General features: G+C 30.8%; 1 protein-coding gene across 11 annotated transcripts in view; it reads left to right on the top strand.

The window, feature by feature from the left end:
* LOC126777836 (plasma membrane calcium-transporting ATPase 2) overlaps positions 1-20,215 on the top strand; it is a 179,873-nt gene that overhangs the window by 83,730 nt on the left and 75,928 nt on the right. The window contains exon 1 of one of the 11 annotated variants that reach the window (XM_050501048.1): positions 15,694-15,871. The exons of the other annotated variants lie outside the window; for them this stretch is intronic. The gene's annotated coding sequence lies outside the window, so the exon portion shown is untranslated. Of the gene's footprint in view, positions 1-15,693; positions 15,872-20,215 lie in introns of those variants that run through there. 11 annotated transcript variants of the gene reach the window in all.

The following is a 20,215-nucleotide window of genomic DNA, read 5'->3' as shown; positions in this document are numbered from 1 at the left end:
AAAACACAATCTTTCATCTAGATATGTCATTATGAAGTTTAACATAAAAAAAGTAATAATTAAATAATGGAAGAAAATTTAGCACTTTGGCCGCACTAATATATGATCTAAAGAAAAAATTACTGTCAGAACAACTTGCATACATTTATTGTTAAATTTAGAGTAATAATGATTATTGCTACTTAACTACATTTTTTTAATAGAACATTAAAATAAAAATAATAGTATAAAAATATAAAACAAAGTATACTTTAAATGCAATATAAAATAATTCCATCAATCCATATGATTCCCCTTAAAAAAACAATATTTATTACTCTTTTCTTTAAACAAATATTATGACATACCAACATATTTGTAAAAATTTTGCAAGAATATTTTGTAAATAATATGTAATACACAAAATAAAGAAATATTATTTACTAGTGACTGATTCAACATTCGCAATCTATTTTAGAACTATTGAATCCAAATTGCTTAGGAAATATGTTAAAATTAAAAACCCACTTAATTTTATTAATTAGTGATTATTAAATAGATAAACTAATTCAAAATATGATTATTATATTACATTAGTAGACACAGATTATAAAACTGTGATTGATGATAAGTACTCGGTAATTATTCCAGTATTTAAGAAAATATGATATAGAACTTTCAAATAATAATTTACGTGAAGTTCCACCATATATTTGTTATATAACTGCTATTGATATTTCTTATTGGAATTTATGTGGAAAAATATTTGAATAAAACTGAAGTTGCACATTCAAATCTTATAAAAAAAAAATTCAAAATATTTTTGATCTATTTAAATGTATTTTTTTTTTGTAACATATTTGTCTATTAAAAAATTTAAGCCATGAATATAATGTAAGTAAAATAAAAGAGTTTGTATAAAGTGTTTGTACTTAAATTTTTATTGCGGCAATATCAAACTACACATTTATTTGTATTATGGTTATGTATTATAATTCTTCAACATTGGGAGTAATAAAAGTGTACAGAATGCCTAGTTTATTAACTGCATAAGACATCTTTGGTATACTTTTTTGTTAATTTTCTCATCTAAGCTGTGATGGTTCTCCATAGACATTTTTATAAACCTTGGCTTAGTGCCAAATGTAATATGGATGTTGGATTTGTGGCAACAATTAACTATTCATTCTATGTCATAAATCTTTTCTATTTTATTCATAAATGGTCCAAGAGCCTGGCGTTATTCCATTTGAGAAAAATCATTTTCCTTTTATTACCTTGTAATAATATAAGGTTAAATTTTTATGTTTAATATTGAAAGTTTAAAGTGCTACATTCTTTTAATGATTGAAATAATAAACTATTATAACATTATTATATATTATATTAATATTATTTACAAATGCAAACATCATAATATTATAAGCTTTTATTAATTACCACACACCAGAAAACAATTGTTATACATTAATTTTTTTTTTTTACATATTTACACATTCTATTTTTATAATTTAACATCTTTTGTATTTTATTATATAACGTAAATGACTCAGAACAAACATGATATGTTTGTACCTTTATCGGGTAGCATAAAATTAAACAGAGATGGCATTAAACTAATTGCAATCAGACTAGTAATTATTACTATCAAGTATTAATTGTTTACATTACTATTTGTAGGTACATAAAATAAATGCATCAAGATCAGTCCTGCACTGTTCTTAAATTATACCATGGTTATAGAATTTAAAAAGTGGTAAGATTTTAATCTATGTTATGTTGGTATGTGTTTTTAATTAATATTTAAATAAATTTTGTGCCCATTATAATTAATATAAAAAACTATATATAATAAAAAATAATAAATTACTTAGATCTATTTATTATAACTTTTGTAGATAACTATTATAATAAAAATATAATTACAATCTACAGTAAGTAATAGTAAATATTTTCAATAATTATCTGATTTCAATTGAAAATTAAAGAAAAATCCAAAAATATCAATCTCAAATCTTTGATTGAATTTGGTACAAGCAATTTTATGAATTAAATATAGAAATAAGCATATAAGTCATATCTAGTTTCCTTAAAATACTCATACAAAATTATTGACAATAAGTGAATAGTTTATGTTGATGAAAGACTGTTTTATTAATGATATGTGTAACACTCTCTAGGAAATCATGTTATTTCCATGTCTAAATAATTATTTATAAATTAGTAGCATGCTACTAGTGTGCTACTGGCAATGTTAGCAATCAATTTGTATGATGAACAACCATCTAAAATCTATTGTTTAATTCATATGTCTGATTTATTCAGTAGGTTGGTTGGTAGATTTATATTCATAAGCAAAAGCTAATTTGTATCGTACTCATATTATTATTATTATTATAAGTAAATATGTCATACTTACATATGATTGGAAATATTTTTAGTTTTAGTCATTATATTGAATACATACTTTGTATTTCTTCATAAAACGCTCAACATATTAAGTGCTGAGTTTGATAGGTATGTTTTGGCAAATGTACTCGTATTATATGTGGATACTTTTAGACGTCATATAGACGAAGCCTTGAGAAAATCGTATGTGCACATGCAAATGGATTTACTAATGATCAAAATATTATATTTATAAAGGGTTATTTTTTAAGATTTTGGCAATATTCGTCTAAATTGCGTTGGTATATCAGCTTGACAGCGTGTGAACTCCTTTCCCGTTTATTTTAAATAAAAAGAAATATGTTTCAAAATATCCGTATATTTTTTGGACGCGAATTAATCGATGATAAAACTTGGTATCTGTTTAAAATTTGAAAAAGTATGTCATAACAATACATTTAAATAAAACACATAATGTATCCGTTTGATCTTTGAAATTAAAATGTTACATATAAAATGGCTACAATTTTATAGCTTGCTGTTAAAATATATTTTTCGCTCGCTTAAAGACTCCGAAAAAATTTATAGTCTTATAAAACAATTTAAAATTTGCATTTTTGCCGATACAGCCTAAAGTAAAATGTGCGATAGTGGAAACCGAGATGTCTCAATATTGCAATAACACTGCAAACGTTTTGGCACGGATAGTGCATGTATTGGAGAGAGGGGCGCCGGGAGTATGCGACGATTTCGACAGAAATATGGCGACTAGACGGCCGTTACCCCGCCGTGACGATGTTCCAGATGCTATTAATTACGCGATCGGTAAGGGGTGAGGTATAAATACATTTAAAAAGCGAGCGCGGGCCATTCGCGTCGTCACCGGCGCGTGCGTCACTCTATAACGCGAATAGAAAACGGGTGACCCTCAGGGGGGGTGACGTCATCCAGTATGCGTGACGGCCAGGCTCGCCTTACTCGTAGTACCGTGACAAGATGAGCACAATTGTTGTACTAATCAGTTATCAGATGACAGATTTCGTTTTAAAATTGCAGCACTCGTAGATGACTCTAGAAAAAGTGTTCTAATTTAGTAATGAAGCGATATAACCGTTTGTTTTACACGACAATAATAGCACAAAATTGCGAAGTATCTAAAATATAATTTATCCACTTCATTATTTAAAGTTTCATTTTTTCAATTTATCGTTTTGAAGACATCTTCTAATAACGATTATAGTATTTATATAGACTGGCGTTATTTATTAGTATTGTACATTGGTACAAGTTATCACAGCTTCACAGACACTTAAAATGAGTCACGTTACCAAGGGGTCAAGGGTTAGGAATCAATCTGACATCATTGCTAGCGTCATCTTAACGAGTTTATAAGGCCGCAGCTTTAGGAATGGTATCACTATTTGAAACAATTACGAAGGTCAAGAACCCGTTTAAATTTTGCTTAATGGGACCCATGATTGAACCAAATAAATTAAATTAGGACAATTAGAAACATAGTTTTAACATATTCTAAGTCTTGAGGATTCATGGAGTCAACTCAAGCAAGTTTGCAATATTGTCCACGACTCGGCTTGACCTGGAAAAAGTATAGGCAGAGATCCTTGAATAATTCAAGTAACAATGGCAGTTTTGAGGAAGTTTAACGAGGGACACTGCAAATAGTTTGGCAAAGGCTCCCGCATAGTTCTTGGCAGACCGATCGACGGCTTAATTGATTAAAACGCCGAACTGCAACTCGTGTTAGTGTAACTATGTAGCCTTGTTTGATTGTCTTTACGAAATGTTAATTTCACTTACAAACAATACTCCCACACGCAAATAACCCGAATGTGTATGTATGTGTGTGCTTAAAATTGATAGATATAATGATTTAAGGTTATACGTACCCGCAGAATACTAAACTAAAACAGTAGTAATTTCTATTTCTATTATCGGTGTTGTGGCATATTGATTGATGTCATCTGTGTATAAATAATCAATAAAATATTTATTAAAAATAGATATTGGTATATCTGTTTGAGATTAATAGACTTCGATACCGTTTGGCGTATTACAATAAAAGCTGGCACATTTTCAATGGAAAAGGTTTTTATAATATCCACTTAGTTGTAACTCACCGATAGATGGCGCTGTAGCACATCAAGTATCGACTTCAATACTGTTCAACAGATCGCTATGAAAATTTGCTATTGGAGTACAAAGAATATTTTCTACTCGTCGTTTGTTTATAGGGGAATGAAATTTCTTTTTTTTTAATAATTTATTTTGCAAACACAATTAAACTTTCTTTAGGCGCCTCATTTGTCACCAATTATGGGTCATACATTTCTTTGTACATATAGTAAATTAATATAAACAGGCAGTACGCTTGCCAGGCTCATGTTAAAGGCTTATGTTAAATATATTTCTTAGCATACAATGGATATAAATTTAAATAACTTTAGTTTTGCTATTAAACTTGCAATAAGCGATGAAAGTAGCACAATATGCAAGCACTATACCGTGTACACCCACATCGATACTCGCAGAAATAACTCGTCGAGAAACTGAGAAAGTTTGTGCGGATTGCACTTAAGAGATTTCGTACTGTGTTGCTAACCATTTCAATCATTATTATTCTTAATTTTCTAAATAAATTGATATAAAGACTTCGGTCTTGTGGAATTGATACTTTATAAATACCCCTCCTTCCCCAAGGTTCAAATGGTGTCTACCAAATAAGTATTGTTTTTTAACGTTTTTTGTTATGCTTTGAAAATGTATCTGACAGTTAATGTTAAGTATTTATATAATATTACTATGGGGGTCATGAATCCCTAGAGAATTTGAAAAAATGACTGAAAAATGACTGAAAGAATGAATGAAAATGAATGAGAATTTGATAAAATGTCAAAATCGAGGAGACTTATAAGCATGAATAGACAATTAGCAAGATTAATTTAAAAGTAAAGCTACTGGCTCCAAATGAAGATTCTACTGAGAAGAACCGGCAAGAAACTCCGTTAATGTATATAGTAATCTTAATGTCTAATAAAATAAACTAATTACCGATAATGAGATTGAAAAAATATATTATTCATGAACGTCAAAAGATTTTGAAACAAAAGCCATTGTTCTTCGCTTATTTTCAAGTAATAACACAACGAAGTAAAAAATAATCTGAAAAGATTACCGATTTTTCATAACGCAATACACATTGGATGCAAGTAATTTTTAGTATATATAACTGGAAGGCCTTGATTATTGAAATTAATTCTACATTTATAAAATTACATAAATGATATATTATTTATGTTCGGAGTGTATTATTGTATGTTTAAAGTAAATTTTATAAGCCGAAGAGGTATTTCAAATAATAATACTTGTTATTATATACATATTATGATAAACGGAAGGAAGTCGGACAATGTTATTTATTCATGAATCAAAAAGTAATGAGAAAATGTGTAACAATATCGTTCATTATTTATTAAAGTAAATATGACTACAAAATAAAACAACATATAATCATATAAAAAATGTGAACAATCACTATATAATCAAAACATAACTGTTATATGTTAAACAAAAATACACAAGTATCAATATTTAACTGTTCGTTTCTAATATAGCGAATAAGCTATCACACACCGTTGCACGAAACCTCGGTTTTTATATAAATTTCGATGTAGGTAGTTTACGTTCGTTCGGTAAGCGTGGGCGCATGCATGACTCATGCGCCCACGCAAAGATGGCCGCCAACAATTGGTAATTATCGGCAACAGCGTCTGTTTGTTGTACTGTCCGTATATATTATCTTTTTTTTTATACAATGGACGTTCACTTCCCGTGATAATATATTTTGAGTCTATTTTATAGTTACGCATACCAACTTAAATTTTCTAAGCGTAAGAACGGTCTTAATTAATAATAAGATATTAATATAGATTTAGATTTTTCCGAAGTCTAAATTATAAAATGAACGTATTACAAAATATTGAACGCTTCAAAACGTTTACACAGTCGAGAAGAGGAAGTGTTCTATTAATCTTACTTAAAGTGATTAAACGGTGTAGTATCATGATTATTTTGAGACGAACAACACTTCTATCTATTCATTAAATGATTCACGAATGCTTATTAAATGGTTCCTTGTGAATTGCAAAAAAATATATAAACAAACATGAATTACTAGAAAAATAGAATAGACTGATCAATTAGCACATTCTCAATGATTTAGATACATATTAAAACTTTGAAGACGATAAATATAAAAATAAACAATTAATAGTAATAGATCCGAGTTAGGTAGGTTGGGGAAAAACTATTTATGGCGGTTATTACCATCTCCGACATCACACCGAAGTAAATGGTCTCGGTTATTGCCACAAACTTGATAGGAAACATTAACGTCTTAGTTATAACTAAATTAAATCACTATCGTTCTTAATGGATTGTTGAATATCTTACGCTAAGAGCATTTTATGATGAGGATGCTTTCAATGCTGATTTTTAAATAATCCAAATCTGTTTAAATTATGTTCTGTAAGACATGACTATTTTTTTATCTTGTTCCATTTCGAACTTTACGTGATCTCTTTTTACTTTCATTAAAACAAGCGACATCGGTTTATTTTAAATCGTTGCGTAAATCAATTTCAATGACATGTATAAAGACACGTTGCAAGGATTGCAAGCGACCAACTTACTGATTCAACTCGCACCATTTGTCAATATCGCGTGCCAGGCTCGCGATGAGATAATTTTTTTATGTTCACGTCCCACGTGCTCGGTAACATAATAAGAGGTACTGGCTCGAGGTCGCCGGCCATTACATCATGCGAAGTTTTTTTTTTTTCAACTTGCTCTACTACTTCGTATAACGTGCAGAAGTCCTTAATTAAATTCTACTTCGTGTAAAAATAAAAGTATTATGTTAACTTCATTCATAGTTTATAAGCATGCTATTTCGTAATATATCATGTTTCGAAATTTACATAATGCTTACTTAAATATTTAAAAAAAATGGTCTGATTTGTTTTTGTGTATTTTAATTTTTCTAATGGTTTGTTGTATAATAATAAAATAGTTTATCTGGTTGCAATTTTGTCTGCCCACACAATCAAGTTACCATTGACGCATGCATTTCAATAATAAAACTAAAATTTGTATTAGAACATATCAAGTCTTCTTTATACAATTCTCATCGAATTAAATTGATTTGGGTCCCAAAATTTATATTTTATGTTATCCATAAAAAAATAATATAAGTATGTAAATGTCTCACTCCTGGACAAAAGCCTGTTCTCTTGAGGAGAAATTTTGTAATTGCGTCAATTACACTGCGACAATGCGGCTTGGTGGACAATGTGACAGAAATTAATATGACACATGTTTGTTTCTTCACAATTTTTTCCTTCACGCGCGAGATGAATTATAAACACAAATTAAGAACATGAAAACCACATTCCATAGCTATACGCCCCTAATAGATAAAGGTATAGTTTATAATATAAAGGTGAGGTAAAATTATGTTAAATGCTATTAATCATATTCTAGGCCCATTACTAGAACTTAAAAATGCAATTGAAAAAACGTTTTAATTTCTTCTGTTTGTTTTATATTAATAAATAATTCAATAAAAGACAATAAATAAAAAGATTTTCCTGTGAAGACTTACTTAGTTCGTTAAATAATTTGATTTAAATTATGAAAAAGTATGTCATGATAACACGCTTATCATAATCTATCAGTGTCAGAACACAATAAAACGGCACCAGACAACTTATTTCTAAGGTTCACCAACAAGCCGAAGGCATTGTGCCTGGGTTTTTTTAGTTTGATCCAATTCCCCGTTCTATTTTGTGCTATACAAACAAAGCAATTGTTCTCACTACGTACTCCATATTGCAATATTGTTGAAATATTCACAATGAAAAAAAAATAACTGATTTTTTATACAAAAACCTAAAAGACTAAGAAGTTTTAATCTTTTGCTCTTTATTAGGTAAGCCAAGTTACGAATGCTGAAGCTAAATTAGCAAATTTGCGAGGAGACATTCAAAAATATTTTAAAATAAAACACATGTTTGTATTGTATGACCAAATAAATCTGGTGCAAAAAATTATGACAGAATATTGATGAATTGACGTTATATTGGGGTCGAGTGTGAGCAAACGAACAGGTCGTGACTTGCTGAAAATGGGTCGATGGGAGCTGTCACATAGGAGAATCTGGATAACAGCTATGTCTGATAACAACATAATAACAGATTGGTATAATGCATATTATAGTGTCAATGTCTGAATGTCACCACTTTTGAAAAGCTCGTCCGATTTCCACAAAAAAAAAAATGTAATTAATACGACAATTTCATTTAGCTATATACATATGAATAAAATTGAAATTCCCGTCTATGATTGTTGCCGCCGAAGCCGTGGTGTTAGTATGTATAATACAATTATTCATACCCAAATTTTGATAGGATATGATTGTCTAAATGCTTTTGAAATATTAAAGGTCAATGATCTAAACACGTGTTTATCTTGATGTGGCCAAAATATACAACCGGACATATTTTAAGACATCAAAGTATTAACCACTTTACGGTTCTTTGGGTTATATTAAATGTACTTAATTTCGTTTCACAACTAAACTTTAATCTAAAACTTTAAACTACGATCACGACTTGAGTTATCTCGAATGTTTGAAATTTAATATTGGTGCTTAAATTTAAACAAGCCTTGTGAGAGAATTTTGTATAAGCTGTTTATTTTATAAGTTATTTGTTTATTAAATTTTGTAGAACATTCGTTACGAATATTGTCGTAACTTTTATGATACCTAGTCACAGAGAACATAACATCTTGTATGGGCTTGCATTGGCGATGTAAGAAATGGTTAACATTTCTTACAGTCCACTTACTAAAAGATGATCCATTTGCTCTTTAATTAATAAATGTTTTAATAAAATATCGAAATATAATATTATATACTGTAGTCAAAAATTTTAAATATTAATATGAAAAAAAAAAATCAATTCCTTCACAAATTAATAATAATCTTTGAAAGCATTGCATTAAATTAAATTAAATAAGTATTTCATTAAAGATTTGTTATAAGTTTATAGTATTAAAATTTCATAAATAATATAACATGTAAATGCTTATATATTGTTTGTGATGTATAAATACTGACTTGAGGGTATAATTCTATTCTTGTAAATGTAATTACGGTACACAACACTACATATTATAATTATACGCCACGATACCAAGTCATTATTCGCAACGTGACGTAACATCTGCCCTTAAACCACTAGATTAAGTCTGAATGGATATAATTTAATGCGAAGATATTATTTGAAACTTAATTAATATTCCTCTTAATATTAAAAGCTGTCTCTGCTTCCCTTTGCAGGTACTGTTTGATATGCTTTTTGTTAGGACATATAAAATTAACTTTTACTACTAAAAGAATAAAATGTATTTCAGAATACGTTTATGATTGTTTTGAATCAAAAATAACGTTTTTGATTCATTTTCAACGCTAATGTGATCCAACGTTTCTTTCAATATAATCGGTAACGTAGACAGAGGCTAGTAACGATGGTCTCTAATCTAGATACCAAGATGTTAAAAATCGTAAACATTTCAAAAGCATCCGCGTTCTACATCAGTCAGCTTGTCCAAACACAAGAGTTTGGTAAAACAAGTTATTCAGAGCCAACACAAATTTTCAGCGATGATGAATTGAGAAATCGGGCGTCGGATTGCAGCCGTTAGCGCAGGTGGGTAAAATAGTTTTTGTAATAAACGAAAATGGAAATTATGAACGATGCAAACTGCACCTGCCTCTATTGCATTCTTATATCGTTATAGCGTGATAAATAAAGACAGTTTTGAAAAGCTTGGAATGACTTCTAGATTTTGTCGTTTATTATATTCTAGAGATGAATAGTAAGAAGTTTTTAATAGATTTAGAAATAGGATTTTATGTTATTACAAAATAACTTAATGCTTCAATTATTTCTGTAATGAAGTCATTTGTATTAAATATTTTACGTTCTTATTTTTCGCATTGCTTGAATATTTCTTTAGTATTCACGCAAGGTTTAGGTAAAAGCACTCTTTTATTACCGTATTGAAATGAATAGTACTTACTTTTTACCGAGATTTTTTTTATTTTTGTAAATCAACCGAAAGTACAGTTACGAATCAACGCGTGAACATTAATATTCACGTGCTAAAAATATCTAGGTGTTCAAAGTCTTACGATATATTTTCAGTTCACAATTAACCCTGGAAGAGTATCGTATATTAATTGATGTTGTTCCAACTACAAGTACTGAGTGATTTGTTGTGAATTACGAATATCGAAATATAAAAAAAAAAATTCTACATTAAAAATAAAATTAAAAAGAGGATGTTCTCAATTATCCTCCATATAATATATATTTTTTGTATGCCTTAACTTTTGCTTATGAATCAATTTAGATGATTATTTTTTGCCATTACATCTCGACTTTATTTATATTGTACATTGTTAAGTTTAACTTGAAACATGTAACAGTAAAATTTTTAAGTCAATTTTCTTTTGCAAAAATATTTTATTATTTAAAATGTATATGAGAATGATACCTACGTACATAGATATACAAATAAGACAGGCGTTTTATTTTATAGTAATATTACTTTTTATATTTCGTAATTTTATATTCAAAGCTGTTTTCCAAGTTAAGCAATCTTGAATGTCTCAATAACAAGTAGAATAAGGTAAATATAATGGCAGCGTTTGAAATTGTTTCATTGTAAATAAGGTAAGTTTTACATTGTTGTGCGACTTCGCGTGTCACACAATTCAATAAGCAACACCGCAATCCGCTCAGCCCATTCATATCCAGTTAACGTTCGAGGGGGGACATCCACATATACCTATTAAACCCACTTACTCCTTTAATAAAAAAAACGTAAAACATCAATGTTAAAATTTGGATCTTTAAATCGTTTGAGGAAAACTGGATTGAATAAATTTAAAAAAGGAAATAGTTCTATTTTTAGTTTTTTCACATAAATAGTATACATGTTTTAAGCATTATATTCTCTTTACTGCAGCCTTTGCCATATAACACACGATGTTCTGAAATAAATGAACACTTCAAATGTACATTAGTACTAAAATAGATAAACGTCAATGAGTTCCTGCCCTTATCTTCGTATATTCAATAAAACGCGTTGAAAAAAGGCTAAGGCTGAAACGAATTTAATAATTTAACATCTTCCTTTATTAAAAAGGATTTATGAAAAATGGATAACATAAGTATTTTAAAGCGTTTTTTTGAGTTCAATTTTCTTATAGTTCAAACATAAGGCAGTTTAAAAGCAAAAAGTATCGAGTTTTATATAAATGGTGTAGAAATGTTTGCCTTAAGTTCTGTCACAGGTGTCGTGAGACTCAAAGTATTTTTTATTAAACGCATCAATCGAGAACGTCTAAGCGTAAGCGCCTTTATTACCCATACGGTGGAGTTGAACCAACTCACCAGATAAAGCATTTCCCAGAAGAATTGACGTCAGGCCGACCGCAAAAATTGCCGATTCCTATATGTATAGCTTACATACAGCGCCGTCCCCAAGTAAATGGTACAAAACCAAGAGAATAATGACGATAAAATTTGTATAAAAATCGTTTTGGGTATTACAATATAACCTTCCTTGCACTAAACGGTTCCATATTTAGTATTGTATTTAACGATAACATTGTTTCGGACTTGTAACATTGATTAATTACGCAATAATAGGTAGATTACATGCTTAGATTTTACGATCGTGCAAGTAGATGCATTATTAACTCGTAATAATGCTACATTAAGTATTGATGAAGTACATATATACTTTTAAAATAGGTTTTTTTTTTATAGAATAGGAAGGCGGACGAGCATATGGGCCACCTGATGGTAAGTGGTCACCAACGCTCTTAGACATTAGCATTGTAAGAAATGTCAACCATCGCTTACATATCCAATGCGCCACCAACCTTGGGAACTAAGATTTTATGTCCCTTGTGCCTGTAATTACACTGGCTCACTCACCCTTCAAACCGGAACACAACAATATCAAGTATTGCTGTTTTGCGGTAGAATATCTGATGAGTGGGTGGTACCTACCCAGACGAGCTTGCACAAAGCCCTACCACCAGTTAAAATATATATACATTTGACTGCTTCTGATTTCTCTGTCAAGAATTTCCCAACAGCCCAAAGATATAGTTGGTTGTGTAAACAATTCAAACAATACTTATGCACTATATATATTATATATATTACAGGCACTTCTAAGAAAGTCTGCTATAGCAGACGGTCGGGAGGACCTCATTATCATATATAACTTAGCAGTAGATGAAAATTTACTAGTAATATCAGACCAATAATTTTGAAAATACCACATAATAAGACAATTCAAGCTATTTTTGAAATAACAAAAATAGTTCATATAATAGATCAATTAGAATAAGAATAATATAATTAATTCGCTTTAAATGTATGCGCAGCTAAATACTTTTTACAAGAATAAAATATTTGATTACGTAACGCTACGAGAAACTAAACTATAACTAAATAATGTAACTGGTGAGCGTGCATTTATTTACTATACAATATTTCAACAAGCAACCGTTTGAAATTTATAAAGACATTACATATTAAACCGCGATATATAAATAAATTTACTTTTGCGCGTTCTATGAAAATAAATCGACATGTAACGAAGCACTACGGTTCCTCGAAGTAGTTTTTGGCAAGTGTAAAGAGTACTCATTGTGTGCTGTCATACCGATGTTCGAGCTCATCAACCTCGTTATAAAATTAGAAATAACTAATTCATGCATTATCAAAACCGTCAATGGTATTGTTTTATTGCTAATAATGCTTGCTACAAACAGATTATTCAAAGAATCTATAACTTCTTTTGTCATTGTATCTATTCCTTTTTTTGTAACGTTATATATTTCGTGTTTAGTATGCGCTTATATTATTTAATTGCCAAATATATCAATCATTTCTTATGTAATGTAGACTCGAAAATGCTCGTTGCTTTTCTCGCGATCTTTTCGCATCGAGATGAATTGTAAACATTAAAGCTACCTCAAGTCTCAACTAACCAAGATTTATAAATAATATTTGGTTGATATCGATATGCTCCATCCCTTTTCTGTATGGTAACATACGTGTCGGGTAAATTATAATGTTCAATTTCATGAGCTTATACTTAATATGTTTGCCAACAAAATATTCCTAACTGCAAACGAAATGAAATAAACTTAGTATTTCTCTCTGGGGAGTGGTCGGGGAGCCGTTACGTCAGCTTACATGATGAATGTTCGCCACTTGAAAATGGTGCCCAAATTTAAGTGTTTTTCTCCTCTTCAACATGAAACGATTTTACCTTTTTCTTTCATATTCGTGGTTATTAATTAACCATGCCCTGTAAAAACTAAGTGTCAATTAAATAAATATTTCGTAAATAAGATTTTATATACACCCATATACATACATATAATACATTTGTTTTTATAAGTCCATATTAAAATTACCTAATTTCTACGTGGTAAAACAAAATGACAACAAACATGAGATTATAAAATAATGGGATATGTATAACAATTAAATAAATAATTCAGTAAGCAACAAAATTACCCATTTTGTGCCAAGTTTACAATTACGAAATATATTTACAAACAATTCGGAGCGTATCCATATTATATGTTGTATCCACTGCTTAATAAGTTGGTACTTCGTGGAAAATGTTTTTGCTTAGACATTCTAAGTTATATTTAATACATTTTACTTAAATTTTTATCCAGGGTTATTATAATATTTTATATTTTAATTCTAATTGGGTATTAATTTGTATTCATTAACGTTGCAGATTTAGATCTAATCTACGCCGAAATTACCGGGTCAAGGCGTACTGCAACGCTAGTTGCCTTTTACGAGACGGGCTCGGCCATCTTTGCATACTTAAGCCTTTTATGAGAAACTGCTAGGACTTTTACCGGCTTACAGTGGGAAATAGCTGCTCTTAAAGGAATTCCTTAGTACATTACCAAATTCCATCTCAGTTGTATTCGTTTTCCTAGCTTATTTTTTTTACATAATACTTCTTCAAAATAGTCCAAACTCTAACTAAAATGTAATATGCACATTTCTTTTTTTAATTTTTAGTCTACATTACCATCGAATACGATAAACCAAATTGGATTTATTTAATGCGATCAGGTTTTGAGATACTTGAACAGCTTCTTTTTAGGAGGTCAAATATATGTTACTCGCAAATTAGACATAAAGATACCTCTTAAATTGATGTATCCATTACATAACTTAATTGTATTTGAAACACACTTAAATTGTAAATGACAAAAATTGCAAAAAATACGCGTAAAATTTTCTTTTAATAAAAATATTTTGCCATTCTTCGTAGATTTGATAACTGGCATTGGCATTTGATAAATTATCTTGCAAAATTATCGAAAGATTTATCCTCGCAAGATTTCATTGCGGTAAGGTAGGTCGCAGTTACGTAAGAATTTTATGCGAAGGTTACTATCCGAACCCAAATTTGCGTCAACTGTCAATGTTTTTGTCGGTCTGTTCACTCGCTATATTCGTGTATTGAGAAATTATGTAATGTTATATATATATTCATAGCGACGTTTACTCGTTACGTTTTTTCGTTTAAAAAGTAGAAAAATATTAATATTTAAAAAAGTTAATTTATTTGAAATAAAAATATTCTAATTTATTTGCTTCACTTAGTTTAGAAGTTATCTGACTATAAAACTTTGCATAATACAATATGTAAAATTAATCCGAATAGGATTTATCATATTTCGTTTTTAATTAATATATAGTAGTAATGAGTACAAGGGACTCGTTGGAATGTAGGAAGTGCATGAGTGGTTTGGGGTAACCTTGATGCAGCAGCCGGCCGCGTCTGCCCGGGCCGACGTTCGATTTTCACTTGGAACATCAGCGCGCCCCTCTCGCCCGGGTGGGCGTGGTCTTCGGGCCGGTCAATAGCACGATGTCTTCCATCTCGCTCGTTCGCTACTACATCGGATATCTCTGTCTCGTTCCCTCTGGGGATGATTGAATCGTCTGATGCCGCAGGCGCCCCGCGCGCCCCCTCGCCAAGGACGTTCAGTGAATCCGTCCCTCTCTGCCGCGATAGCACGTGTCCCCGTTACTATTTCATAATATAATGTGTGTCCCCCTGGTGCCGCGCGAAAATTCACAAGCAATTATGACTCAAGTGCCTGATGAATTAGGTGACCAATTTGTTGCGTGAAAGGATTGTAGAGCTTCAAGCCATGAATACGCTTTGCTGTAGTGGACTATTAGTTAAACGTGTAGTGATATGGAGATAAGAGACGTGTCAGGGAACATCAGCACTTTGCATTTTCCGTCCTCACTCTCTTGCCTTACTACTGCCATCAACGTGCTCTCAGGTATGTGAAATCGTTAAATATATTATAAGCCTATTACGGATCAATAGAAAAAACAGTGCGTAGCGTTATTATTATCGTGTTTTCTAGGAAATTCCGTGGCACTAATTCATTCGATTTATATGATAATATATATATTTTTAATAATTAGTAAACTACGTCTATTAGTAACGTTAAAATAAATTGCAGTTTTCGGTATAAAAATTTAGACTTTTATATATCCTTTACATAAACTAAAAACAGTATTGAAATATATCTAGCTTATTAATAATATAAAATCCTTACGTGCAAAATATTTAGTCAATTTCTTAAAATTCTTGAACTCTTCCGTAATACGAATAAAGGGCGTGTCGTGTAACACAATTGCATCAGAGAACGTAGTTATCTAATGCACGTTGATTATTTATTTTATCCCCGATATATTTGAGCTTTAAGCCAGGACTATTGAATAATTTTGATGAGAGTTTAAACACGTTTCTAAGATTTATATCGATTATACAGGATAAAAGTGTCGTATTTTTGCAGAGAAATGTCGCTGCAGTATCATTATATTTCCATAGAGGCCGCCTGGTCGACGCCAGTCGTCTAGACGCGTAATAATTATATACCGAGCCAAGAGAGGCGGGTTTAGGAGATGTGAGTCATCCAAATTTGTCTCAGGATCGATCTTTATCCGTCCATTTGTCGAAAAAGGTCAGAGAGTAATCGAATACGGTCCAATGTTTGCTTTGAAAGCCGTAGAATCCGAATATGGCGCTTTTTATATCATGGTATTGATTCCTCTATTTTACGATTTGCTGAAACCACTTTAGGGTTTTAAAGGTGGCTTCATGTTTTTAATAAATAACTTAAGACCTCACTTTATAACAAGCGATACAAATTTAAGAAACAAAAAGATAATGAATATTTGAATATTTTCTATTTTATTGTTTGCAAAATATCTTTTATGTTAATTTTGTTTCGTTCAACTTTTATTACAACTATTAAAAATTATTCAAATACATTTTACTGGCACTGGTGGTAGCTTTGTGGAAGTCCGTCTGGGAAGGTACCACCCACTAATCAGATATTCTACCGACAAACAGCAATACTTAATCTTTTATACTGTATAGAATTAAGTGAGCCAGTGAAATTACATACACTGGGGATAAAACATCTTAGTTCTAAAAGTGGGAGCGCATTGGCGTTGTAAGTAATGACCAATGCCTATGGGCGGTGGTGACCACTTACCATCAGATGACTCACCATATGCCAGTATGCCGACCGATTTTATAAAAAAAAACTCAGTCTGAAGACTTAGGATTCCGTAATTTACATAAAGTAATTTCAAATCAAAGTTACATAAGTTTTATAGTCGGTCAAAACTGGGTACGCTTACAATGCGAAAGACTAACTTCATTAATAGACGTTACTTTGTATGTTATGCTTATGTAACTGACTGGTTTCAATAACTTAATATTGTAGTAAAGGGATTGTGTTTGCAAGCCTTCTTCAATTATGTCAAAAACAATAAGGCTATAAACATTTATGTCTACGAATAAAGTTATATAGCAATCACAACCTCTATTAGTGCTTTGATCTATAACGTAATTTATAGCAACATAATATCACTAAAATAAACGAACGTTGTTTCTAAATCTATCGATTTTGTTTCGCCGAAATATACCTCTTAACATAATAAATCTAATGCACGCCGCTAACATATCGGTTCCTGTTATGCTTCAAATAACACACGCATCGTTTTCGATTACAAGTAAATACGTCGCGATGTATCATAAGTTGAGGCTAAACTGTGACATTTTAAATGACATCATCGCCTTCACCATCGGCGAGAACTGATTCACGCTGTTTAACGCCAGCAACGTTTGTAGCAACAGACTCACTAACAGAATCATTATAACACGATCTAAACAGACTACAGCATAAAACACTTACTTAAAAGACGTGTTTGTATGTTTTAAATGTGTATTGAGGAATGATCTAGTCAATAAAAGGCAATGTGAAAAGGAATGCTCTTACATAAAGGTAATTCGTTTTAAAGTCTCACAGCAGCTACAATCATCGTTTAAGTTTGAAGTTTTGCGGAAATTTAAATGACCCAGAAATAAATTCTGACAGATGAAAGTTAACGACTGTAATTAAAACTTTATTTTAAAACCTATGAAACGAACGGACCAGAATGAAATGAAAAATTATGTCGCATATTAAAATGTTTGATGTTACGTTAATAATGTAGGCTTCGACTGCTGTATTTACGGTTATATACTGCCATTTACATAAAATGTTCCTCCTCTCTATGCATCACTTGGAATGTCTGTTCCGTTTGCCAAATTTTTGGCAATTTAGTACATCTATGTCCGGAACTGTGGTCGTTAAGGCAGAAGCCCTGGAATCATTTTACGACCGTTGTAAATGTGCCTTCTTATGTGCATTTTAATAATTTCAAATAATAAATACAATAATTTTCTATTTGTATGAATTAAATGAAAATGTTGCAATTGGTACGTGATTGCAATTTTTTTAATGCAGTGAATAAATAGAAAAAAAAAACAATTTATTGATATTTGGTCTGCACATTATCTAGACCTTTGGGGGTACAATCTTGGTTTCTATCAGTATTGAATGTATTATTGCCTTGAAGATATATAAAAAATATACATGAAGATAGTTTAAGCAGTGAACGTTGTGTGAACCAAATTACTGATTTGGTAACCTCATTCCTATTACATTTTTCGTGATAACTAGATTATTAATCAAGGCTAATAAAACACTATCTATCAGTCACATCTTACACGATTTAAAATTATCACAAGTATATGCTTCAGACTTTATAATACAAACCAGAATACTGATAACTAAAATACTGCCTATTTAATTATTTGTACGGTGATTATTTTGTGACTTACATTCAATGTCATGCGGAAATATGTTTTCAGTAGTGTCATATCTCTGAAATATCTTGATAAATTGTAAATAATCGTATCTAAGAATAAGAAGAGATTGTAGTCATTTTAACTGAAGCTTCTCCTCGAGTTGGTCGTGTTATAGGTAATTTTTTTTTAAATTCAATAGTGTAAGTGATCTATCGTAATTGTTTTTAAATTGTATAATACTGACAAAATATGAGAACTGGCTTAAAAATAGTGAAACTAAAGGATGTTTATAAGAAAACTGTGTTGAAATAAGATTCTTACTTAACACGAGTTAATGAAGTGCTAATGAAGTATTACATCAATTATAATAATTATTAAAATATAGAACACTTAATATAATATAAATGGCGTATAATGTATTATATTTGACATCTATGTACTCTACTGGTGGTAGAGCTTTGTGCAAGCTCGTCTGGGTAGGTACCACCCACTCATCAGATATTCTACCGCAAAACAGCAGTACTTGGTATTGTTGTATTCCGGTTTGAAGGGTGAGTGAGCCAGTGTAATTACAGGCACAAGGGACATAACATCTTAGTTCCCAAGGTTGGTGGCGCATTGGTGATGTAAGCGATGGTTAACATTTCTTACAATGCCAATGTCTAAGGGCGTTTGGTGACCACTTAGCATCAGGTGGCCCATATGCTCGTCCGCCTTCCTATTCTATAAAAAAAAAAAAATGTATTATATTTGGCCTCCGCATCTTTGACAGATGATTTAATCAGCATCGCGAAGGCACTTGCGTTTTGTTCTGTATATAAAGAATAAAAATATATCAATAGGAAAAAAAGGGAAGGGAATTATTTAAGTGTCGTGAACAGTGAAAAGCTAACTAACTAACGCCTTGCTCAGCATCTCGCAATATTTGTGTTGCCCGGGACCTAAGACGCTAACCGTAATTGATTATTTGAACTGTTTTTTTGTGCTTTCAATTGAAATATTGAACTTTATGAAAAAGTTACTTAAAGATTTTTTTTGTTCCAATTGATTCGATTCCAATATTTTCTCGATATCTTCATATTTAGTGTATTCAACAATTCAAACGTACTGAGAAGTACTTATATTTCCTTTAGATACATTGAATTCCACTACCCACGGCTCATAGTTAAAGATTCCAGTTATATACTAATACCAGGAATTTGTTTTGAAAGTCTTCTAGTTAACCATTCCTGTTATCGCGCTAATGGGTGTTCAATAGTATCAATCAATAAATAACCATAACTCTTCGCTATTAATGTTTTATTTGTCTTGATTTCAAAACGAAACCGAAAAATTCAAATGATTTTACTATGAAATTGGACACACAGACATTTTTTCCAATCGAATAAGCACTATGAATTATACGCAAGTTAAATAACGGTGAAAAATTAACCTCGTGATTAAATCATATAAAGTAACATGTATGATAGCAATG

This window comes from Nymphalis io, chromosome 24, assembly GCF_905147045.1.
Source record: "Nymphalis io chromosome 24, ilAglIoxx1.1, whole genome shotgun sequence".
Taxonomy (NCBI): Eukaryota; Metazoa; Arthropoda; class Insecta; order Lepidoptera; family Nymphalidae; genus Nymphalis; species Nymphalis io.
This window is presented reverse-complemented; position numbering and strand designations above follow the sequence as displayed.